Raw genomic sequence first — 27,250 nt, forward strand, 5'->3', positions numbered from 1 at the left:
ATACAACTTAATATTTTATTCTGAATGTATAACATATTTTTGTCCATAATTTCTGCAATATGCCATTTCTCCTTAGAATTATGACCAATAATTTATTACATATGAGGCTTCATTTTTAGAGTGAATATACATAGCTATCACACTAATTTACCTCTCCTAAAACACTAGTTCACTTTGATTAGGTAGATATAAAACAAACCCATTTTACTTACTTACTTACTTACTTAATTTTACCAGAGCACTGCTACTGCTCAGCTCTGGCCTGTGGTGTACGGGGATTGAACTTGGAACCTCAGAGCCTCAGACACTAGAGCCTATTTGCTTAACCATTATGTTGTGTCTCTCACCCTAAAACTCAGTCTTGATGAATTCAGATGAACTGACAGTTTGCATTTAAATAGTCAGTGATTTAAATTTAATATCTGTTATTACTAATTTAAATACATATTAAAGAATTCTGAATGGGGACCAGAAGTTGGCACACCTAGTTAAGCACACACATCACAGTTAACAAGGACCCTAGTTCAAGCCCCTGGTTCCCATCTGCAGAGGAAAGCTTCACAAGTGGGGAAGCAGGGCTGCAGGTGTCTCTCTGTCCCTCTCCCTCCTTCTCTTCCTCCCCAATCCCTCTCAATTTCTCTGTCTCTAGCCAATAATAATGATAATAATAACAATGATAGTAAAATGCTGTCAAAAAAGAATTTTGAATAAAAGCTACTTTCTAATGTACCACTTGGTAATGATCTTCAAATTCGTCTAAAACTACTTCCTCCAAAGATAACTGGCAAGCTGCTGGGCTACGAAAGGAAACTGAGGAAAAGAAATATTTCCCATCTAGATATCAGCAGTGGGACACCATGCCCACACACATGATGGCGACATTCTGAGGTGCTCTCAAACTTCTTTACCCACGGCGTGGAAGGTGTTCCAGTAACCAAGCGCAGGACTTGGAAGTGTAACATCCAGCGTATAAACCCCAGAAGTACACATGAAAACTGACGTTTTTAATTCCTTATCTCTCTTCTAACCAAATGAAGAATGTACGAAATAATTTTTATCTTTGTTTGTTTAATTATTTTAAATTAATTTCTCCTCCAATTTTAAGTTTTCCCTTGTTCTCATCCTACACCTCCCTCTAAACCTATGTTTTCTGTACACATTTAATCACTTGGAGTTGTAAAGATAATGCCTTTTTTAAACTTTGGACAAACCCTAAAATGCATTTAGAGTAACACGTCAGACTAAATGTATACTTGGATATGTATATGAACTCAAAAGTTAAAGGGGTGGTCATGTTTATTTTATTGCCTGCTGTGAAATTCACATCATAAGTTTATGCTGCAAATTTATTGTAGTTATAATTTCATCAGTCTCCAAAATGGAAATTCAAAGTATGTTCATTCCCTCACTTTCCTTCCAGTAAATGATTCTTTATATTGCTAGGGATTGACAATGGGAAACTACTTTAACCTAGTCCCTCAGAATTTGATCGAATAAAGTCATTCAAATATATACAAACGTGTTTCTATGTCCTGGATATAAAGAAAAAAAGCTCGAGATCACATTCATATTTAAGGGTAGCATATGGGTGACACAGTAAATCAGCCAGGTTGAAATGTTAAAGAACAGAGGCAAAACATTTGTAATTTATAGCATATGGCTCTCAGCCCAGAAAGGCCAACTTACTATGTTCAAAGACCCTGGGGAAATCAGGCTGCATGGAGGTTATGAATGTTAAATTGAAGTCTTCAGGATGATGACAAGAAACTCATAGTCTGTCAAGGGTAGTCATGCTTCCAGCTGAGTGGGTAAAGACCCTTCCTAAGTGGAGGAGGACTTATTCATTCAGAGTCTGTACTCTGAGTTGGGGTCAGGGAGATAAACAGAGCTGGCACTGCTGCATTTACAGAGTAGACAGCAATGTATACTTAGGTCCTGTTCATTTCTTTATTTAAACAACCAGTGGTCTCCACCATAATTATAAAACCCAAATCCCTTTCCCTTGCCTTCTTATTTTCTCTCTCTCTCTCTCTCTCTCTCTCTCTCTCTCCCTCCCTCCCTCCCTCCCTCCCCCTCCCTCCCTCTGCTTATTTTTCTTTATTGGAAGATTAATGTTTTTACAGTTGACAGTAAATATAATCGTTTGTACATGCATACATTTCCTAGTTTTCCACATAAAAATTCAAGCCCCACTAGGTCCTTCTCTTATGCTCACTAGTATGCTCTCAGACATACTAGGTTTCTAAGTGGACATCTCATTAGTAATCTTAATCTTGTGTGTGTTTGTGTGTGGTAAACATTTTTACAAATGCAGGTGTCTACAGATGGCCATCTCAAATAACTCAGCTTTCAATGTATTTCCCAGAGGTTTTGAATGCCAATGAAAAAAATACAACTCTTATAAACTACAGAGGAGAAATTATTTATCAGCGTATAGAAAAATTAAAACATTTTTAAAGTTTCTTTTTTAAATTTTTAAAAAAATATTTATTCCCTTTTGTTGCCCTGTTGTTTTATTGTTGTCATCATTGTTGGATAGGACAGAGAGAAATGGAGAGAGGAGGGGAAGACAGAGAGGGGGAGAGAAAGACAGACACCTGCAGACCTGCTTCACCATCTGTGAAGCGACTCCCCTGCAGGTGGGGAGCCGGGGGCTCGAACCAGGATCCTTATGCCGGTCCTTGCGCTTTGTGCCACATGCACTTAACCCACTGCGCTACCACCCAACTGCCAAAAGTTTCTTTTAAGCAAGAACATCAACATTTTTTTTTTTTTTTGCCTTAAGGGTTATTGCTGGGACTAGCACTAGAATCCACTGCTCTTGATGGCCATTTTTTCATGGTTTATTATTATTATTATTGGATAGAACAGAGAGAAACTCAGAAGGCAGGGGAGATTGGGAGAGTGAGAGACACCTGCAGACTTGCTTTGCTTCGCCTCTTGTGAGGCCTCCACCCTGCAGTTAGGGAGCTGAGGGTTCAAACTGGGATCCTTGCAGTAATCCCTGTGCTTGGTACTATGTCCCCTTAGCCTGGCACACCACCATCTGGCTCCCAGAACATCAAATTCAATGAAAAATTTAAGTGGAAAGTTAGATCTATTAAAAAAATGAATGCAATGCAGATGCAAAGGTTAAAATGGTGAAATTCTTTTTTTTCCCTTTATATCAGCCTTCAAGAATTCAAAACTTTTCTAAACTATAAAAGCAATCTTTATCCACTTTCATTTCCCAAAACTACATATATACAGGAGAGAATTTCTTTTAAATACTTTCCCTAAGTAGATCAACAAGCCCATGTGATATTGGGTCATATATTTTATTCCAGTGTTTTCCAAAATTAAACAAAACCCACTGTTCTTTTGCTGTTCCATACGTTTTCTTTGCTTCTCACAAAATTTACAAAAATGTTAAGACAACTTCACACTAGAAGAAGTAAGAGAATATTTTCAGGACAGTAACAAATCTGTGATTAGCATCTGGTGGGGGGGTGGGGAAACAAAATGCCTTCTGTTAAGTGAAAAGAAAATAGTAAACTATACATCCCAGGGAAATGGAAACAAGTATTAAACTACTTCAGTTAAATTTCTATTCTCTCTCATCCTAAGCTAATAGAAATATACTGTACTCTGCCCTCAAAAATCTGGTGTGAACATGAACATGCCTACAAGTATGAAAATGCATGCATCTTTTTAAAAATGTGTTTGATTATATTTCTTTATTTATTGGACAGAGACAGAAAGAAATCAAGAGGGAAAGGGACAATAGATAGGGAGAGAGACAGAGAGAGACACCTGGAGCACTACTTTGCCACTCACAAAGCTTTCCTCCTGCACGTGGAGATCTGTGGTTTGAACCTGGGTCCTTGGGCATTGTAAGATGTGCGCTCAACCAAGTGTTCAACCACCCGGCCCCAAAAAACTATACATCTTCAGCCAAAAAAAAAAAAAAAAGTTTGCTAGCATTTCATATTAAAAATGCCTAGAAATAAAGCATGTTCTATTTTACTGAGAAAGAACTCAGAAAAAAAATAAATTTAACCAACTGATTTGAAATGTGATACCTCAGATTGAAACTCAGACGTCTGCAGTCTAATGAGATGCCTAAAACATTTTTTTTCATCTTGTTTGGAGGTGATGGTTTTTCACTGATTAAGTTTCCTTTTATTTGGCCTCAGAGAAAGAATTTGTATTTGCAAGATACTTCACAGGGTCTAATTATTTTGCTCACTCTAACTATCACCTTTGGTGGTTATAGACTGTGCTGGCTTTTTTAAAAATAATTATATGTGGTAATAAATCACAAATAGTTTACTTAAATATAAAGAGGTAGGATGAGGACGTTTCTAGGAAGCAGGTTCTGATACAATAGCAAGTCTGGAGTGAACGAGTACAGGAGGTTAGTTACAAAGTATGGTATTTTTTTTAAAACATCTGTGATTTTCCAAGTTAAAGTCTAAAGTCAGTTTCACTGGATGATATCAAGGTCATGGTTCTGGTTCTATCCGGAAGTTCTGAGGGCATGATCTTTGTCTCTCCTGTTTGGGGATTCTAGCCTCTGAATATATTCCTTGATAGTGAGTCCTTTCTTTTTCCTTAGCTATAGCAAATCACTTCAGTCTCTATTTCCATTATCACGTCAAATGCTTTCATCTGTAGTCAGTTCTCTGCATTTAAGGAAATGTTGGTTTATAATGTTGTTGTTGTCACAAGGTTTCAATTACATGTATTTCTGAATATATATATATATATATATGTACATCTGAATATATATCTGTACATCACGTGTTCTGTGAATTATCACTTTTCTTTTTTTTCAGTGAATTATCACTTTTCTTTACAATAGGGCACCAAACTCCTGCCTCCTCAGTCACACTCCTTTGTCTCCCTCTGAGTTCCCAGATCAACTGCAATAGACCACAATCCACTTCGTTTTCCACCGTGTTGTCTTTCAATTTCCTAGGTTCTGCCTGTAAGTGGGATTATACAGTAATCCTTCTCCTCTGCTTATTTCACTCAACACGACTCCCTCCAGATACACTTGCATTATAACTAAAGAAAATAAACCATTTGTGACCGCTGAGTAGTAGCTCATTTATATGTCTATGCCACACCTACCTTAACCACTCATCTGTCCTTACACATTTATTTTACTTACAAATTTTGACTATTGAAATATACATGAGCACGCACACACACACACACACACACACACACATCTGGATAAGTGTTTTTGTGTTCATTGTGAAGCTGCCTAGGAGAAGTCCTAGATCTTATGAATCTAGTAATTTATCTAGTAACATTTTTAATGTTCTGAGGAATCTCAGAACGTTTTTCCACAGAGGTTGGACCAAGTTCCCTTCCTACTAGTGATATTAAAGGGTTCCTCTGTCACCCTGTCATCACCAGCCCTGGTTTCTGTTTCTGTCCTTTCTCATCACCCATAAACAATGAACTGTAAACATTTTTCATACAACTAGTGATCATCTGACTATATTATTTTTGAAGTACTTTTTTTTTTAATTGAGCTGTTTGGCTTTTGTTGTTGACTTTTGAGTTCTCTATAAATTGGTTTGTCAGAAAAGTCATTGCACATGTTTGCATAGGAAAACAGAAAAAAAAAATCACAACTTTTCTAACAACCCAATATTTTCATTATTTGTCCATTGTCTGATAAATACACAGACAGTAAATATAATTTCCCAAGTATTAGGGCTTTTTTTTTTTCTGTTTTGGAGATGGCTCTCTTCTCTGAGCTGAAGCTTTTTTGGTTTTCAAGTTTGGGAGCTACTTTCTGGCTTGATCCAGCTTTCTAGTCCTATTCTCAACTCTGACAATATTTTTAGTCCACCTGAAGGTTAGCTATCAAGCTCCACTAGCAAAAATTACCAGTTATGGGCCCCTAGAAACATACCTAAAATATACTTTCTAGGTCCTATTCATCCTAAAATCCCTATTCACACCTTCTCAAGCTCTACTTTATGGTTCATTAAACAATTTGCCCTTCTCTATAGCTTACTGCATTGCAGCCACCAAGTTGCAGATGCTACTATGATTCCCTCCTGACTTCTCTAAGAAGAGGCCATCACCATTGTGTCCTGGAACTCCACCTCTCCATAGCCCTACCCCACTAGGGAAAGCTAGAAATGGGCTGGGGTTATGTATCTACCTGCCATGGCCATGGCCATGGCCAGCAGAGAAACCATTATAGAAGCTAGACCTTCCACATTCTGCACCCCATAATGATCTTTGGTTCATACTCCCAGATGGATACATGTTAGTGGAAGATGTCCAGAGGTTTCTGAACTCTAATTCCATCAGGACCTGGGGAGAAATATGAAAAAAAAGAAAGAAAGGAAGAAATGAAGAAAGGAAGAAAGAAAGCAAGAAAGCAAGAAAGCAAGAAAGCAAGAAAGCAAGAAAGAAAGAAAGAAAGAAAGAAAGAGAGAAAATACAAGCAAAGTCCCTTCAGGAATGGGAAAAATAAGGATTTGAAAGAGAATGAAGAAGGTTCCTTTTAGCCTTGGGATTTGAAAAAAAAAATGCAATAGACATTTATCACTACTACTATAACAAAAATGAGCTAGGAGCTTGTTTTTCTTTAAAAAATGCCATGGGTGGAATTTATAAGACCATACATTAATCAGAGTACAGTTTCACAATGCTCCCAACACCCAAGGACTATTCCCCACCTCAACTTCCATATGGTGAACCCGAAAGCCCCCTTTGCCTTACAGTCTTTTACTTGGGTGAAAGACACCAGTACTACATAGTATCTCTACTTTCTGTTCTTATTTATCTTCTGTCTATGAGTGCAATCACCATATTGACCCTTCTCTGTCTGGCTTACCTCGTCTCACATGATTCCTTTATGCTTCATCTAAGATGAGGTGAATAAGGTGAGTTCACCATTTTTAGTAGCTGAGTAGTGTCCCATTGTGTATACAGACCACAACTTGCTCAGCCACTCATCTATTGTTGGACCCCTGAGTTGATTCTAGGTTTGACTATTACAAGTTGTTCTGCAATGAACATATGTGACACAGATCTTTATGAACGAGTACGTTTAGTTCCTTAGGGTATATCTGCAGGAGGAGTTGCAGGGTTGTAGAGTAAGTCCATTTCTAGCCTTCTGAGGGTTCTCTAGACTGTTCTCCATAGGGGTTGGACAAGTTTATATTCCCACCAGCAGCTCAGGAGGGTTCCTTTGTCTCCACAACCTCTCCAGCATTTGTTTTTATTATTTTGGATGTATGACATTCTCACAGGGGTCAAGTGGTATCTCAATGTTATTTTATTTGCATTTCTCTGACAGTCAATGACTTGGAGCATTTTTTTCATATTTCTGTTGGCCTCTTGGATCTCTTCCTTGGTGAATATTCTATTCAAATCCTCTACATATTTTTGGATGTGGTCATTTGTTTTTTGTTGCTGGGTTCTTTGTATATTTTTGTTATTAGCTTTTTGTCTGATGTCTGACATGTAAAGATTTTTTCTCATTCCGTAAGACTCTCTTTGTTGGGGTAGTTTGTTTAATGTAAACTTTTCATTTTGACCTAGTCCCCTGGGTTTATTCTTTTATTTTTGTCTTCCTTGAAATTTAAATTTTATCATTGAAGATATCTATAAAATTTAGATGGAAAAAAGTGCTGCCAATATTTCCTCTAAGTATTTGATAATTTTTGGTCTGTTGTCCAAGCCCTTGATCCACTTAGAGTTTACTTCTGTGTGTGGCGAAATGTAGTGGTTCAGTGTCATTCTTCTGCACATTTCAACCCTATTTTCCATTTGTTAAAGAAACTCTCCTTTATCTGCTTAATAGTTTGTAGAAAATTAGATGTCCATGGGTGTGGGGGGTTATTTCTTGGCTCACAATTCTCTCCCATTAGTCATTATGTCTATTTTTCTTCCAATAATAGGCAGTTTTAATTACAATGGCCCTATACTATAGAGTTTGGGAGTGTGATGCCTCCAGTTCTGTTCTCTTTACTTAAGATTGTTTTGGCAATTCTAGGTGTTTCCTGCTTCCAAATAAACGTTGTAGCTTTTGGGCTATTCTCTTTAAGAAAATGGGAGGTGGGTCATCACCTGGGTCTCTAGTCAATCCCAGGTTCCTACACAGACATGAAGGGCCTAGACCTCTAACAGATCCCTCTTGCCACTGTTACTGGTCATCTCCATCAGGAACAGCTCAATAGACCCCTTTATGGGCCCCCATAGGACCTTGTCCTCAATGTGGATCAATAATGGTAGGGAATGTTCCATTCTCTGAAGGGAGGTTGGACAACATACTCTACCTACTACCCGAGGAAGATGGATCCTGAAATGAGTGCAGCCTGGTATGTTCCTAGCTATGCCCACAGAATGTGAGCCCAGACCTACAGGGATGCAGAGGTTACATACACTCTTGTGCTGAATATGGGTCCCAGATCAAACTGGTGGGCTTTACAGTTAACAGTATTTATATGCTTTCCCATATTTGGGAGCTACTCTCTTCCCTGATCCAGCTTCCTAGCCCTTTTCTCCAACTATGACACCATCTCCCCAGACAAGAACCTGGGTCCACCTGCATACTAGATCTCAGGCTCAGGCAAAAACTAATAAAGTCATGGACCACTTGGAATATACTTAAAATAGACCTGCTAGCTTTTTTCAAAACAGAGACACCAAATCTTCATCTGCAATATTCTTTACTTTGTGATGGCATCTTTGAACCTGAGACTTCAGATATGCACATCCTATGCTCAACTTCTAATCTTTCCTCTGCCTCCTCCTTTCATTAATTAATTAAGATTTGACTAGAATCCTGGTAATAACAATTCTGTAACTAGTTATCTGTTTTTCTTGAAAAACAGAGACAGAGACAGAGAGGAGAGATATAACAGCCCTGCTCCATAACCCACTTCCTGGTACCATCCAATGTGTTTCCAAGTAAAGCTGGGGCTTGAACCTGAGACCTCAGTCATGGTTAAGTATGTGCTTTTCTGGGCAAGCTATACCTCCAGTCCATTTATGAGGGTTTGTTGGTATGCTTCTAATTCTACTTCTAAAAACCTCTTCTGTTTCATTTGGTTTAATCCCCCCTGCTTAACACTGTATTCTATTTACATAACCACTGTTAACAAGCACCACCCTCCCTCCAGGGCATTGGTGGTTCAGTGGTAGAATTCTCGCCTGCTCTGCCCCCTCTCCTTGTCACACCCTGATTTTCACCAGTCACTTTTCTCTCCACCCTCTCTATGTCACATCCTGTTCACACCCTACTTGGAAAGTATATATAAGGACAGCATTGTTCGTTTTAGTTTAGTGTTAGTTTTAGTTTAGCTCGGCTTAGATTGTGTTGCGTCCTGCATAAATAAAGAGATACTGTGTACAACCCAGCCATGGGTCCCTAGTTGTCTGTTACCCGCCCTTGAAGCCAGCCCAGAGAAAACAACAAGGGTCTCCTATTTTTCTTTCTTTTTCTTTCTTTCTTTCTTTCTTTCTTTCTTTCTTTTCCTTTTTTCTGAAAGTTCCTTTTTGATGTATACTTTCTGCAGTGCCATTTGGAATACAAGAGGTCAAAAATGAGGTTTTAAGCAACACAGATTTTTGATCAGATGGTATGTAAGGCAAAAAGATGGCATTCCAGTGCAAAAACATCCCAGATTTTTATATTTAATTGTGTTATATTTAAAATAGTATATTTGGGAAGTAAAAGTAGGTATTTCAAAACAATGTTAATTTCTACCATCATGTACTACACAAATGTTCCCCATGCAAGTTAGAAAAATATACTAAATTATATTAGCTAGTACAAAGATTATGGGGTATATAGGCTAAATGATATATCGAAACATTTTCAAGACTATCAAAACAACAGAACTCTGGTGGTGGGAATTATATGGAACTGTCCCCCTCTTATCCTACAGTCTTATTGATCAATATAAAATCATGAATATAAAAACAGCTAGGGGTTTCTGCAGCTGACCTATGACAGTTATAATTTAACTGCTTGACACTGTTGATTTAACAAAATTTGATGTATTCAGAATTTATCAATATCAATTGAATATATGATTGAGGAAAACTTTCAACTAAAATGTTAACATGTATGCAAGACAGTTTTAATGGGTATTTAAAATGATTGTACTGATCCAACAAATTCTAATATAATATTTGGACAACTTAGTTATCATGACAAATGGTGACCAAACAGAAGGTGATTTAATAACCATATATATTATTTATTTTAATCAGAGCACTGCTCAGCGTTGGTTTATGGTAGTGTGGAGGATTGAACCTGGGACTTGGAAGCCTCAGGCACAAGAGACTCTTAGCATAACCATTCTTCTACCTCCCCCACCCTCTTATATAATATTTTTAAATAAACCTGTAGGGAAAGTTCTCATAAAGAAGTAAAGACAAAAAATAGAAGTCACGATAATGCAAGGAAACCAAGTTTGGCAAGAACTAGGCGGCATGATCGTGGAAAGGACAGGACATAAACTGGCAGTGAGAGATTTTGCAGGAGATGAAAACTTTTGCCCATGAGTACTGTACTATATGCCAAGAACCCTTTTCTCCTATAAAGTGATTTCTTAAAATGATGGATCATATGTAGCAGCCTAGAATATTCTGTACCACAGAGCTGCCGTACCACAGAGCTGCCGTACCACAGTGGGTTAAGCACACGTAGCACAAAGCGCCAAGACCAGGCGGAAGGATCCCTCCTTGTTCGAGCCCCCGGCTCCCCACCTGCAGGGGAGTCGCTTCACAGGCGGTGAAGCAGGTCTGCAGGTGTCCGTCTTTCTCTCCCCCTCTCTGTCTTCCCCTCCTCTCTCCATTTCTCTCTGTCCTATCCAACAACTACATCAACAACAATAATAATCACAACAATAAAAAACAAGAGAGACAAAAGGAAGTAAATAAATAAATATCAAAATAATTATAAAAAGAGTGATAGGATCAAGTAAAAAAAAAGAATATTCAGTACTTTAGGAGGGAAAGACAAGTGTAATTTATTTTTATTTTGTAAACCAGTGGTGTAACTTCAATAAAATGAAAGAAAAGTGTGCAGTACAAAATGTTAGAGGGCATGTGAGGTTCTCATGAAATAATTACAATGTTTTAGAGTTCTATGTTATGTTGAAAATATAGAAGTGAATTTGTGAGGCTATGTCTTAGTCACTAAGATCTACAAAAAGAAGTGGAAAAGGTTTTAGAGTGCTAATATTCTAGAAGTTTCAAAATAAAATAAAATATAAAGATGGAGCATGGCTGAATGAAGCAAAAGGCTCACTTAAACTTTTCAGGGAGTTGGATGGTAGCACAGTGGGAAAAGCGCAGGTGGCGCAAAGCTCAAGGACCGGCATAAGGATCCTGGTTCTAGCCCCCAGCTCCCCACCTGCAGGGGAGTCACTTCACAGGCAGTGAAGCAGGTCTGCAGGTGTCTGTCTTTCTCTCCCCCTCTCTGTCTTCCCCTCCTCTCTCCATTTCTCTCTGTCCTATCCAGCAATGGTGACATCAATAACAACAATAACCACAACAATAAAATAAAGGCAACAAAAGGGAATAAATAAATAATAATAAAAACCGGCGATGATACCATTTTAGATCAATTCTACTGTGGATTCATTTAACACTTAGGTCACCTTTATGGGCATGTAACTTTTGCTGTCACACAGGACCCTATGCATTGAAAGGTCCTTCACTCGACTTAATACTCTGTTACTGTTTTCCTTATATCCTAATGTTCTTTAAGCGAAAGGTTACATAATTTCATGTAGCTGTTAGTAGTATAAGTTCAGTATAATGAAAAAAAGTATTCAAAATAAAGCAAATACAGTTGAACAAAGCCATATAGTATTTCTATAGTGTCAGATTCATGTCGGAGTTGAGTTTGTTCAAAAAATAAAGAGTGAAACACTAGAAGAATAGATAACATAATTTGGAAGCTCCATTTTCTTGAACAAAATGATGATTAGTCTTTTCTTCTTGCTGTATTATGGAGAATGTAGTGAGTCACAAGTTTCCGAATCACTTTTGCCAACCTGCTTCTACCTATCACAACCACTTAGTGACAATAAACCCTTCAGGAAGAAAAAGTGATAACGCTAATCATTAAGGAAGAACTGTTTTTTAATTAGACATTTGAAAGTTGAGACTTAGATCACTAGGTAACTCGTAGTAGAAATGCATGCCTGCCATAAAAGATCTTTTACAAATAATCATAGTAATAAAAGAACAAGAAACATATATTTTCATAAATATTTCACTTTAAGAAGTAGTTTAAAGAAATTTTAAAACTTCCATTATAGTATTATAACCCAGTGTTATTTCTAAGCTAAAGGACTTTATTACCTATTATCCTACAGAACTGGCAAAAAAAAGTTATTGCAAGTTCTCTGGGAAAATGTAAGCTAATATATTAGAAAGCCAGATTAAATGGGGGGGGGGGGAACCCTGGATACACAAAACTTACCCAAACTAAAACACAAAGAAATAAAAAAAAATCTGAGTTAACTGGTAAGGACATTAAGTCAGTAATAAGAGATTTAAAAATCCCCCAGCAAAGGAAAATTCTGGAACTCATATTTTCACTATTAATTTAAACAAATCATTTAAAAAATTAACACTGATTCTAGTCAAATTTTTCTGAAAAAAAAGAAAATTGAAGGCAAGGAATTATGTCTAAGTTCATGAAATCAACAGTGTCTAGGTACAGAATCAAAGAAACAAAAAGCACAACAAAAGAAGGTCAAAAAGTTATGAACATTGAGACCAAGATCATCTACAAAATACTATTAAAAAGGCGTTACATGAAGTCAGCAGCATATTAAAATAATCAGAAGATGGAGTTAGGAGTTGGCACACCCTGTAGATCACACACACACACACACACACACACACACACACACACACACACACACACACACACACACACACACACACACACACATTCCCACTCCCAAGGACTGAGGCTCAAGCTTTTGGTTCCTACCTGCAGGAGGGAACATTTGTGAGTGAAGAAGTATTACAGGTGGTTCTTCCTCTCTCTCCCCATCTGCCTCTGTCTCTTTCTCCCCCTCTCTCCCCCATCTGTCTCTGTCTCTCTTTCTCCCCCTCTCTCTGCCCATCTGTCTCTGTCTCTCTCTCCCCCTCTTTCCCCATCTGTCTCTGTCTCTCTCTCCCCATCTGTCTCTGTCTCTCTCTCCCCCTCTCTATCCCCATCTGTCTCTGTCTCTCTCTCCCCATCTCTCCCCATCTGTCTCTACTCCTCTCTCTCCCCCCTCCCCTCTCAACTTCTCTCTGTTTCTATGAAAAATAGGCACTAGCCCCAGTGATAATCTTGATGGCAATAAAAATAATAAAATTAGGACTCTCAGGTAGGAGTAATGAAAGAATTCTGGGATCCTGTTGTCTCCTAGACATCAATCAAGGGGCAAAAAAAGGTTGTGCCTGTGTGTTAAAGATGATACTGGAAATTTTTAACCTCCGAATAGAATAATAATAATAATAATAATAAATACTAATAATTACTTGAAGGTATCTATACCTGAGAGAAAAATAATCTTAAAAATGACCAAACCGTAAGGCTCATTTTTTATTTTATTGTCATCAAGAGAGAGTCAATGCTCAGAGTAAACTTTTGCAAATAGAAGGACAGAGACAGAGGGAGACGCCATGACACACAGCTTTGCCCCTGCTGCAGGGAGCAGTGACTACATTTATTGATTTTGAAACTTACTACAAAACTCCAGTAACCAAACTAGCATGCTACTGGCATAAGAATAGAGACATAGATCAATGGAATAGAATGTAGGAACCAAAACAAATTATCGCCAATATGATCAATTTTAACAAGAAAGTCATCACCATTCAACAAAGAAAGACAATTTTTGATATATGGAAAAAGTGGACATCAGCATAAAAAAATAAATTTGGACCATTATACACCACCACATATAAAATCAATTCATGGTCTGCAGGTGTCTGTCTTTTTCTCCTCCTCTCTGTCTTCCCCTCTTCTCTCCATTTCTTTGTCCTATCCAACAACAATGATGTCAATAACAACTACAATAAAAACCAACAAGGGCAACAAAAGAGAAAATAAATAAATAAATATAAAGTAAATAAAATTAATTCACAATGGAATTATGACAGAAATGTTTTCTTTAAATTATAAAAATCACAGAAGATAATATCAAGGAGATATTTTATGAACTGAAAGTAAAAATCATTTTATAGATAATGATATCAGATGCATGGGCAACAGAAAAGATTAACAAATAGGATTTTATTTATCATTAGTTTTCTTCTCAATGAAAATACTACTATTTCTGAGTAATAATATCTTCTACACTCTACACAGAAATATATTCTGGAGGTTTGTACACAAAGAAATATAAGATAACATTACAGGGGCCAGGCAATGGCACACCTGGCTAAGTACACATAGTACTAAGTAGAAGGGACTCGGGTTCAAGCCCTGCTCCCCACCTGCAGCAGGAATGTTTTACAAGTGGTGAAGCAGGTCTGCAGAAGTCTGTCTTTCTCTCTCACTCCCCATTTCCAACTCCCCTCTCAATCTCTGTCTGAATGAAAAATAAATAAATAAGAACAAAATGGCCACTGGGGGCAGTGGATTCATAGTGTAGGCACCAAGCCCCAGCAGATAATAATAATAATAATAATAATAATAATAATAATAATATAAAATCACACAATTTAAAAAGCTTATGAATAAAATATATGATTGACAGAATGAAAGGGCATTTAACAGAATATTTCCATGTTCAACAGCTGACAAAGCGTTCATATTTAGAATAAAGGACAGACTCTTAAAGCTCAACAATAAAACATATTAGAGTTCAAAATTGGACAATTTACTTAGATGAATATTTCTCCAAATAAATACAAATCATTGAAATGTATGTGAACTGTGCTATGGAATTTCAGCAACTATAACGGACATGGAAATCAAAATTATAATGAGATGCCACATCTTATACATGATGACTGGTATAAAAAATACTCCTAAAAATAACAGGTGTCCAATTATATGATTCAAAATAAGAATAGCATACATATGTACATGTTTTAGAAGTTGAAAATAAAGATCTCCAAGGAAACATGCAGATATAAACAGGGAGTGGAGACAGTTGGCATGATTGATACTTACTTTTAAAAAACAGTATTACACTGATATTTCAATATCTACAATATTTTTATAATACATCAATACGGTGTTTATCACATGCTAGGAACCAAACTGAAGTCTTTGTACACAACTAAATTCTTTCCACTTTCTTTAGAAAAAAATGTTGTAATGAGCACACAGTTTTTGCAGTCATTGTCACCATGATTGGAAGTCTCCTTGTAAGAAATGAAAAGTTAATTTCTCTCTGATTTCTTGTTAGACTGAACTTTGTAAGTGCCTGTACAGTGCAGCTCTGCTCATGCATGAAGCAGTTCATAGCACCTAACACCAGGAAAAGAAAATCTACTTGAAATTGTCGCTGATATTAACCTACTTGGGTTATACTGAGTTCATTCTTGAGTAAATAAGGACAGTGCAAAAACAAAACAACAACAAAATATGTGAGCTACACAGTTATTGACAACACGGTGCTTCTCTCTGAGTATAGCAGACATTTGTTTGTTTTGTATTTTTTAAGTATTGTTTTCCCACCAGGTCATCACTAGGCCTCCTCTATTTAACATATGATGCCTGTGCATGTAGAAGAATTGTGTGTGTGTGTGTGTGTGTTTATGTGTGTGTGTGGGGGGGGGTATATCTGTGTGTGTGTATGTGTGTGTGTTTGTATATCTGTGTATCTGTATATATCTGTGTGTGTGGGTATATCTGTGTGTGTGTATATATCTGTGTGTGTATATATCGTGTGTGTATATCTGTGTGTATATATCTGTGTGTGTATATATATCTGTGTGTGTATATATCTGTGTGTATATATCTGTGTGTGTTGTATATATGTGTGTGTGTGTATATATATATCTGTGTGTATATATCTCTAGTGTGTGTATGTGTGTGTGGTGTGTATATATCTGTGTGTGTGTATATATATATATGTGTATCTGTATATATCTGTGTGTGTATGTGTGTGGTGTGTGTATATATGTGTGTGTATATCTGTGTATGTGTATATATCTGTGTGTATATGTATGTGTGTATGTATATTTCTGTGTGTATGTTTATATCTGTGTGTATATATTTTTGTGTGTATATCTCTGTGTGTGTATATCTCTGTGTATGTATATATTTTTGTGTGTATATCTCTCTCTGTGTATATCTCTGTGTGTGTATATGTGTGTGTATATCTCTGTGTGTGTGTATATATCTGTGTTTGTATATATCTCTGTGTGTATATATCTGTGTATGTATATATCTCTGTGTGTGCATATATCTGTGTGTATATATATGTGTGTGTATATATATGTGTGTGTATATATATGTGTGTGTGTATATATCTGTGTGTGTATATATGTGTGTGTGTATATGTGTATGTGTATGTGTGTGTATATATGTGTGTGTATATATCTGTATGTGTGTGTGTATATATCTGTGTTTGTGTATATATCTGTGTGTGTGTGTGTGTGTATTTTAGTCCTTTTTATTTAGTTAGTTAGTTTTTTAGAAGATGAGAGGCAGAGGGAGTCGGGCGGTAGCACAGTGGGTTAAGCGCACGTGACGCAAAGCAGGAAGGACCTGCGTAAGAATCCTGGTTCGAGCCCCAGTCTCCTCATCTGCTTCACAGGGGAGTCGCTTCACAGGTAGTGAAGCAGGTCTGCAGGTATGTCTCTTTCTCTCCGCCTCTCTCTCTTCCCCTCCTGTCTCCATTTCTCTCTGTCCTATCCAACAACAATGACATCAATAACAACAACAACAACTACAATGATAAAAAACAACAAAGGGATAAATAAATATAAGAAAAGAAATTTAAAAAAAGAAGATGAGAGATGTTGGTCATCATTTCTCCTTTGGCTAATTCTGCTCTGTTCCCCTGCATTGCTTGTGGTCTATTTACATAATCATTGTTTTGCCTGAGACCCACCTTGCCTGCAAGGCATTAGTTTAATCCCCATTGGTTTAATTTCCACCATTTAATCCCCACTAGTTTGCACTCTCTTTTGCTCCATCCCCTCTCCTAGTCACATCCTGTTTTTCACCCTACCACTTCCTTCCTGGCAAGTATAAAATAATCTTCTTTTATGATTAAAAACATTGGATTGCATTCCTGCTCCATGAGTCTCAGAGTCTCTCTCTCTCCTGCGACGCAAGCCCGGCACGAGTTCTGGGAGAGTTCTCTCCAACCCAGAGAGCACGTGCTCAGGAAGAAGCATCCTCAGGCTAGCCCAGCAAAGAGGCAGAGTGAGATAAATAAGGAGATATACCACAGATATTCCATTATACATTTCAAGCTCCCCCCCACCCCCCTGCAGACAGAGACCACGGGCTTAAACACAGGTAGCACTGGTGCTCTCACTGGTGAACAGGAACAGCCCACTGGCCCTAATACAATGCTTTCTCTAAAAGTCATCAGGATAAGACTCTACCCTTTATAAACAATAATGGGAGGTGACAAATACATGACAAAAATGAATTTAATAACTCCTTCTAGGTAGTGAGTATTATTTTTTTTTCTCAGTTTAAGTCAAATGTTATTGTCTTGCACTGGTTTGAATTTGGAAGCCCAGGTTCACATTGCTCAGTGGTCACTGAGCAATATCTGGCCAGTGACCATATCTGGTCTCACCCTCTACTACAGGTAAAGCATCATCACCTTATCCAAAGGAGCCCCTCTCATCTATTTTTTACAAACATTCTTTCTCTTCCCTCTGGTAAACAAGATGTTCAGGCCCTAACAGTTTTGCCAGCTCATTTTTAAAGTTATCTTCATTAATTGGATAGAGAAAGCCAGAAATTAAGAGGGAGAGAGACAGAGAGACAGCTGTAACACTGTTTCACCCCTGGTGATACTTTCCCCTTACAGGTGGGGACTGGGGGCTTGAACCTGGGTCCTTGCACATTAAAACATGTGTGATCAACCAGGCACACCACCACCTGGCCCCTTGCCGGCTCATTATAAAGCAATTATCTTTTTTAAATGTATATGTATAAGGAGACTGTATTATCTTGACTCTTTTTTAAAAATTTTATTTATTTTCCCTTTTGTTGCCCTTGTTGTCTTTTTATTTTTGTTGTTGTAGTTATTATTATTGTTGTTACTGATATCATCATTGTTGGATAGGACAGAGAGAAATGGAGAGAGGTGGGGAAGACAGAGAGGGGGAAAGAAAGACAGACACCTGCAGACCTGCTTCACCGCCTGTGAAGTGACTCCCCTGCAGGTGGGGAGCCGGGGGCTTGAACCGGGATCCCTACACTGGTCCTTGCACTTTGCACCACATGCGCTTAACCCACTGTGCTAACACCCGACTCCCTAACTTGACTCTTATAGCTTAGAAGAACACTATTCAATAAAGAAAAACTTTTCAAAATGTAAGAATGTTAAAACTTTTATTTGGAGTGGTATACAAATGATGGTTAGTCATTTTGAAAAAGAAAATATGTAGGAACTCTGCTACTAACAATATTAAAACAGTATTAAGATGTTTGAAATAGCTCATTAGACCCATCATTTTAGTGATCACACAGAACTGTCATGTTTTACCAGAGTGATTGTGACAAAAATGAAGGCACAGGAAATTAAAAGGTATTCATCACTTAAGAGGTTTTATCTGGGCTTTTGGCAAGTGAGTTGTGTTGTTTTTTTTTTAAATATTTATTTATTATTATTAATTCCCTTTTGTTGCCCTTGTTGTTTTATTGTTGTAGTTATGATTGATGTCGTTGTTGTTTCATAGGAGAGAAATGGAGAGAGGAGGGGAAGACAGAGAGGGGAGAGAAAGACAGACACCTGCAGACCTGCTTCACCACTTGTGAAGTGACTCCCCTGCAGGTGGGGAACTGGGGGCTCGAATCGGCATCCTTAGGCCAGTCCTTGAGCTTTGCGCCACTTGGCTTAACCCGCTGCGCTACCGCCCGACTCCCTGTTGTGTTGGTTTTAAGTAAGAACATTGAAGTTCCCTCCTCTCCCCCCCCTATATATATATGACTGAAACAAGCTATTTAATGAAACATTTAGCAAGTTTCAAGATACCTGCCCCTCTGATGATTAGAATTTTAGTTGATTTTGGAACTTTTAGCTTTGGAGTCTAGAAACTGCACTAATAGAACTGGTCAGGGCAAGAAGGCAGACACAATTAAACTGTTTTGACTGACTTATCTTAGAACTAGTGTATGCAGAATACAAGTCACGTTTTGTGATTTCAGATACTGAAGTCTGGTGGCTCAGGACCTCTGACTCTCCAGTCAGCCTGCATTGCCATCTTTCTAGAGCAGTTCGCTACACGCTTATGCAAGTTTGACACAACTTTGTTTCAAAGCTAAAGAATATTTTTATCTATTTTGAGAAACTTTTACACATTCAGTCATGCCAGTCTATAATGTACACTTCCTTTTCAAAAATGTGGTTTTAATACATGCCAACTAGTAAAAATTGCCATCTGGCCATGTTGAAAGCTACTCTTCCCTCCTTTTCATTTAACTTTACCCTTATTGCACTCAGAATCTGACTCGTCCTATACTTATAAAGCTTTGACTCAAGGTCAAAGTGAAATAAAATATTGAACATTTTTCTAAGTACAACAGAGCTGAGTTGTGTATACCATATATTACTGTACACTTAAGCTTTCTTGCTAAATTAAAATTAGAATCTAAAACATCTAGGGCAACCTCCTCCATATTACTGATGACAAAATGATTTTGTTTGACTCAACTGCATTTCTAGTGCATTAGAAATGCACTGCATATAACCTTCCTCACATCGTTGACACTTGTGGAGTATCTTAGTTTAAGCTGGGAAACAATTTCAATCAGATTGCAGCTCAAATTAAATTAATTCTATCATTTCCAGAGCAATAGTTGAATACTACTTATAGAAGGTCACAAGATCTACTTTTCTGCCCTAATCTTAAATTCTGAGAACTTACATAGGTGCATTAAAATGCTCTTAACCTGATTGGACTTGCTGGCTGATCCTTTCAAAAGGTTGAAAGGTGACTAGCAGATAATGTCACAGTCAAAAGGTTTTAAATGCTATCAAAAGTATGACAAAGAATATGATCAGGAGCATAATGTAACGTGTATTCAGCCTAGGAAGAAGACGATACCATGTTTGCTATGCAAAACATAAGGTATGGCTGAATTTACAAAGGTGGCACACATGAAATCCTAGGACCTGTATTCTGTTAAATATTTTGTACAATTATAATTGCATACTAAGACATTTTCATTTTAAGAACTAAAAAAATCACCTTGTATGTTTTGTTATACTACTTGATATTGAAGAAACAGTAATGTTTACATGAAAATAATTCGGGTATGTAAAATGAAGGCCAAGTAGGGATTCAGTACTTTGGGTATGATGAATTATTGTATTAATTATAAATGATTATAACACATTACTTAAATGTCTTCATCAAGTATATTTATTGATACTAGTTAAAAAGCAACCAGCATACTTCTGTCCATTTCCCTAAAATGGTATTAAGGTAGCTCTAAGTATTCAGTATGATATATAGAAAATGCTCTAAGGCCCAGGAAGTAGTTTATCAAGTAGAGCATATATTATTCATTTGCGAGGTCTTGAGTTCAATCTCACATGACTCTGGGTTGGATTCCAAATACTGTAGTAAGATTTACTAATGATAGAAGCATTAAGATCTTCAAGACAGAGGGCTTTTTACTCTATGAGTTAGGAAAATGGTTCAGAGTAGCAGAGATAGCAAAATGACTATGCAAAAAGAGACTTTCATTCATGAAGCTCCAAAGTTTCTGATTCAGTACCCCCATACTACCATAAGCCAAAGCTGAGCAGGAACCAAAAAAAAAAAGCAACCCCATTAGAAAATGGGGTCAGGACATGGAGACAGACATTTCACTGAGGACGAGATCCAGAGGGCCAGCAGGCAGATGAGAAGGTGCTCAAAGTCACTGATCGCAAGAGAAATGCAGATAAAGACAACAGTGTGATACCACTTCACCCCTGTGAGAATGTCAGACATCAGAAAGGATAGAAATGACAAAGGTGGAGAAAATGGGACACTTTTTCACGACTGTTGAGAGTGCAAAGTGGCCCAATTATTGTGAAAAGCAATTTGGAGACTTGATGGAACACTAAGAAAGGACTTACCCTACAACCCAGCAACTCCTCTCCTGGGGATTTACCCAGGAGAGATATTATAAGAAGAGATATGTATATGTATAAGAGATATTATAAGAAGATATTATATATCTTCTTATAATATCTTATATCTTCTTAATATCTTCTTAATATCTTCTTATAATATATTATATTATAAGAGATATTATAAGAAGAGATATGTATATGCTTATGTTCATAGAAGCATAGTTTGTAACTGTAAGAAGCTCAAAGTAATCCAGATGTTCAATGTCAGATGAGTGATTTAAAAATAAGTGGTATATATCTATGATAGAATACTACTCAGCTGTTAAAAATGATGAGGTTGACTCCCCTGCATCCTCTTGGACGGAACTCGAGGCCGTCATGTCGAGTGAGATAAGCCACAAAGATAAAAATGAATATCAAGTGATCCCGCTTATTAGTGGGACTTAATAAAGCAGAGACAGAGGGGGAGAGCACAAAGTGAAACACGGACTGAACATGGTGGACTGCACAGAAGCAAAGGACTCTGGGGAAGGAGGGAGACGGTAGTTCAGAAGAAAATTCTGGGGGCCTATTCGATAGTGAAATTTGTCTGCATATGCCATTGATTGCATAGTAAAGCATTAGCCCCCTCAATAAAAAATAAAATGACCTTTGTTTTATAATGTTCTCCAACAGAATAGAGACTTCCTGAGAGATTTTTAATATGAATTACTGAAAAGTTTGCTTTCTGTGTAATAACGAATAAATGATTCTTAATTTTATTGACATGTAATAGATTTGCAGAAAATGAGTATTCAACCCAGTGAATTCGGAAATGAAACACCGTCACATAGGCAACAGTCCAATAAAGAAATAAAATATTGCCTGTGTCACAAACGCTCCCTTTTGTTACTTCTGGTTATCAAAGACCTACTTTCCCGTTTCAAATAAATGGATATTTACAGGTAATTCAGTGACTGACTTCGCTTAATGGGTGAGTCATTTATAACTGCTCTGTGTCTGGCCAAGATCTGTCATCCCAGACTAATCAACGAGAAAAAGCAAACACGGGTACGCTTACGGTCATTAACAACCACAACTTTACAAATTACCGTTTGAGCAGCCCCTCAGATAGTACGTCTTCCTTCCATATTGTCCACTGGTTATCTGAAGCTTATTATCTTTAATAAAACAGATATAAGAAAAGCAGTTCTTCAAATAAAGCTTTGACTCAATGTCAGTTAGGACAGATCTCCTACACACACACACACACACACACACACACACACACACACACACACACACACACACTATTTATAAGGAAAAGACGTTGACTAAAATGTTAGTCAGTGGTTTGCTATACACTCATATCTGCATGAACCATTATCAACACTTATCCTTACTCTCGTGTTTACAGTATGCTGTTATAGCACTCATGATGTATCATTCACGACACATTCTTGAACATGACTCCATTAAAAAAATAATTCCTAGGGCAGGGAGATAGCATAATAGTTATGCAAAGAAACTTTCATGCCTGAGGCTCCAAAGTCTCAGGTTCTGCCCCCCATACTACCCTAAACCAGAGCTGAACAGAGTTCTGGGGGAGGGGGGGATTCCATCAGATTGGAATGCAAAATCAGTTTTTTCTCTGGACCACCCTAATAGTAATTGAATTGGACACCAGTATGACTCTTCCCAGTGCACTCCCAGTAATAACATACTGCACATAAAGTCATATCTAAATCTTTCATTGCTTCTTTGTCACGAAATAACTCATACTACAGACATAAATGTATTCATGATTATATATAATGTTTGCTTTCTTGAGAAAAACTATGGAGCAATTACAATGCTTATCATACTTGGTCGCCTAAAGCAATATATCTCGTTGAGTCCTTATTTAAAGAAAACACTGCTTTATCACACAGAGTGGGGAAAATCAGGCTCTCTATTTTATTCTTCCTAGGTCTACTTCTTTCATCCTTTCCACTTTGTATAGAGAGAAACAGAGTGTAAGGGAAAGGCCCCACAGCCCTGGAGCTCACCTCTGACTTTACTGAACTGCCTCCCAAGTTTCTCTCCAGTTACCACAGGAGAGAAATCACACATAATTACATCATGGCATTCTCAAATGCTAAGTCAGACTACTTAGCAGAAATACAAACTGTTTTCCTCCCAAGACATTTCATTTGTTTGTTTTCAGGCAAATATCCTCTTGATGTTCTTTTGGTCTCCTCTCACACCCAATGTCCTGCCCCACCATTACTCATTCATTGTTCTCTCTCCTAAAGCAACATCCGGGGTCAGTGGCTAAAAATTATTTTCTAGGGGTCCACAGTCAACTTCAAAGGCTTTCTCACAATTTTGCTGACCATGATGATCTGTTACAGCACTTTGTGATTTTTCTCACTACACTTTTACAGATGATTTATATGCATATTTCATGACATTCCTATAGATGCCTGTCTTAATTTTGCTAAGCATTCCTTGGACTCCATAGGGTGCTGGGGTAAAGGAACACATAGCTGACATGGTACAAGTTTCTCTTTCTGGGAGTTGGGCGGTGGCGCAGCGGGTTAAGTGCAGGTGGCACAAAGCACAAGGACTAGTGCAAGCATCCGGGTTCGAGTCCTGGGCTCCTCACCTGCAGGGGAGTCGCTTCACAAGCAGTGAAGCAGGTTTACAGGTGTCTGTCTTTCTCTCCCCTTCTCTGTCTTCCCTTCCTCTCTCCATTTCTGTCCTATCCAACAACAACAACATCAACAACAACAACAACTACTACTACAACAATAAAACAAGAAGGTCAACAAAAGGGAATAAATAAAAATAAACATTTTAAAAAGTCTCTCTTTCTTAGGTGGTTCATCTCAAGTTGAGCAAGCAATACCATTTTTCTCTAGACAGAACATATTTTTTTCTATTGTTCTCCAATAACCCATTCTTTTAATACATAAGAACTAGGAAAATAACAAATACTTATTTAGCAAGAGATCTGTTACCTATTAACAGCTAGGATTGTTTAATTATATAGTTTTCTAATTAATAAAAACAGATGAAGGGGAGTCAGGTGGTAGCGCAGCAGATTAAGCGCACGTGGCAGAAAGCACAAGGACCCTCATAAGAATCCCCTGCAGGCAGGGTCTAGGACTTGAACCCAGAGCCTTGTACGTGGTAGCTTGTTCACGTCACCAGGTGCTCCACCGCCTCCCCCCCCAGATGTTAATTTTCTATTATTTCTTCACTTATTGTTTTCTTTCAGGCTCTTACTTGTTCCACGCTGTTGACTGATGTTCTCACTCAAATATTATTCAAAAGTGTCATACTGACGTTTTTATTGTGGTGCTCAATATCTTTGCTTGAGATGGCAGCTTTGGTTATATTCTGATGTACAACATGACAACTGCTCTCTTTTTAAATTGTGTTTTATAATCCAATTAACATGACTAGACAAGTTCTTTTCTTCTGGGTAGCCTTATATTTAGTGATGCACAATGTACTTGGTTATTAAGCAGTTAAATCTAATATCTCATGCTTTTTTTTTTTTTTGCCATTGCTGGGATTTTATCACTCTGGGATAACTTTTTAAGATAAAGAGAGATAAAGATAGATATATAGATAGAGACAAGGATAGAGAGAGACAGAGATAGGGGCAGAGGGTAGGTAGCATAATGGTTATGCAAATAGACTCTCATGCCTGAGTCCTGGGTTCAATACCCATGCCACTATAAGCCAGAGCTTAACAGTGCTCTGGAGAAAGAGGGGAGAGAGAGAGAGAGAGAGAGAGAGAGAGAGAGAGAGAGAGAGAGAGAGAGGAGAGACATAGGGATGGGGTAGGGGTCGGGATAGAGATACAACACAACAACAAATCTTCTGCTGTGGGGCTCTGTGTAAGCTTGATAGAGCTTAGGGAGAACTCCCCATCCTTGGATGGAGGTCAGAGAAGGTACCCTCTTGTGAGTCTCTCTCAACCAAGATGAACAAAGGGGAGAAACTCAGACTTAGTTCTTTCCTTCTTGACTCTCAGGCCCAGGAAACCTCACTGCCTGTCTTCATTACTGCAGGCCACATGGCCGCCTACTTTAAGATTCACTTACTCAAAGTTCACAGAGAAGAACACACATTATCACATACTCCTAGCAGTGTCCTTTGATGTCCTCAATTTGCATCAAACCTTGCTTATCTTCTCTCTATCTTGCCCTAACTGGTTCAACCCCTCTCCTCCCCTCAAATGTCTTTGGGTAATTAAATGTCTGCATCAGGAGACTACCTTTATGTATCTGCATGAATTCTTGTCATACCAGCCCCCTACCATAGGGACAAGATGACCTTTAAGAAACCTGTAATTTCTGACATATCTGAATAATGTTCCTTGTTTGGTTTTCTATTTAAACCTTTGCCCACCTGCTAATAAAGGATATCTGAGATCTGAGCACGCCTCCATCTCCCCAGTGTCTTTACTTTGTGTCGTCCCTTGCATGAGCGAGAAAGAACCGGTCCGTTACCTTTCTCCTGGAGATCACCCCGCCAGAAAGCCGACATTCTGCCTTAGGATTCTGGGCCTCAACCTGGGTCACACAATTGCAAAAGGAGGCACTTTCTTGAGCAAGCTCTCTTATCAGTTCTGACTTTTTATATCTCAAATCTTATAATTATAAGCATTAATTATAAACTTCTGCCATTTTGATCAAAGTGATGATTTTCTTTTTTCATTTCAAATGCAGCTTAAATACTCTTTGGTAAACATTTTCAATTATTTACAAAGTTTTCTGTAGCATCAATTAACAAATTGAAACTGTCTCCATAAATATTTTTTCTTAATAAAATGTACTCAGGTATAAATTATTCATCCAAGCTAACGCCATAACCATAAAAATAGATGTAACTTCTAAAATGCAAATATGCTGAAATGCTGTGGCAAGATGTAGTCCATGTTTTAGGTCTCCAAAGGCTGAGAGTCATGCAGAGTAAAACTGATGGGGCCACGTGGCGATGCACCTTGTTAAGTACTCACATTACAGTGCTTAACGATCCAGGTTCAAGCCCTTGGTCCTCACCTACAAGGAAAAGCTTCATGAGTGGTGAAGCAAGGCTGTGAATGTCTCTGTCTCTCTCCCTCTATCTCCTGCTACCCTCTCAATTTCTGTCTTTATCCAATAAGAAGTAATATAAAATAAAATTTTAAAAGTATTTTTAAAAATAGGCCTTCAGTTTCATCCATTCTTAGACATGTTTTCCTTCCAAAAAGTTATCCTAGCTGAAGCAGGTGTCTACTTTCATCTCAGAAATAAATAATTTGTTTACTTACTTGATTAAAGATTGCACGGTAAATTTAATAAGGGTATCACAGTTATCTTCTAAATGTAATATAAACTCAATTTTCTTATTACAAGCGGCTTTAAGACAAGATTGAGAATAAGCTTCCTTTAAACTCTTTCTTCACTCAACTACTGATTCCAATAAACCAGATATATACTCTTGGGATATTTCATTTTATCTAGATATGACACTCCGCTGGCATGTCTCCTACATCACTGAAACTGTAAGAAAGCAAAACCTTGTCATAAAAATGCTGGCTACATCACACAACTAAAAATACACATGAGCTGTAGGTTTTCACTGATTTCAACAAGTTCTAACCGTCAGTTACACGTGAAGAACAGTATGCTGTAAAAACATCTTCCTTTGCAAGTTAAACTATGCCCTTATTCTTGAAAACTAGTTATTGGACATGTCCTTTGAAAGTGAGAGTTGGGCGAGAAGACGCAAGGCTAGGAGAATGAATGAATGCCAAGTCAATTTTACTTAACCTAGTAAGTTGATCTTCAATGTCTTCTTGGAAAAGAAGCATCCACTCTTAGACTTGAAGTGCAAATAGGAGAGAGTTCGGAGGGAAAAAAAAATAATAAATGAAGCAAAGATCAAGAAACAATCATGGTGAAGAGTCAGTAGTGGAGAACAAGGGCGTCATTGGTCTGACACTTATTCTGAACTATCTGATGTTTAAAATCATGGGAGTA

General features: G+C 37.7%; 1 long non-coding RNA gene across 1 annotated transcript in view; it reads right to left on the reverse strand.

Annotated features, from left to right (window-relative positions):
• Nucleotides 1–4,335: 4,335 nt before the first annotated feature.
• Nucleotides 4,336–27,250, reverse strand: part of LOC132532828 (uncharacterized) — a 91,599-nt gene continuing 68,684 nt past the window's right edge. Inside the window, exon 3 of the long non-coding RNA XR_009544770.1 lies at nt 4,336–4,664. This is a non-coding gene — a long non-coding RNA (uncharacterized LOC132532828). The remainder of the gene's footprint in view (nt 4,665–27,250) is intronic.

Source organism: Erinaceus europaeus, chromosome 14 (assembly GCF_950295315.1).
Source record: "Erinaceus europaeus chromosome 14, mEriEur2.1, whole genome shotgun sequence".
Lineage (NCBI taxonomy): Eukaryota > Metazoa > Chordata > Mammalia > Eulipotyphla > Erinaceidae > Erinaceus > Erinaceus europaeus.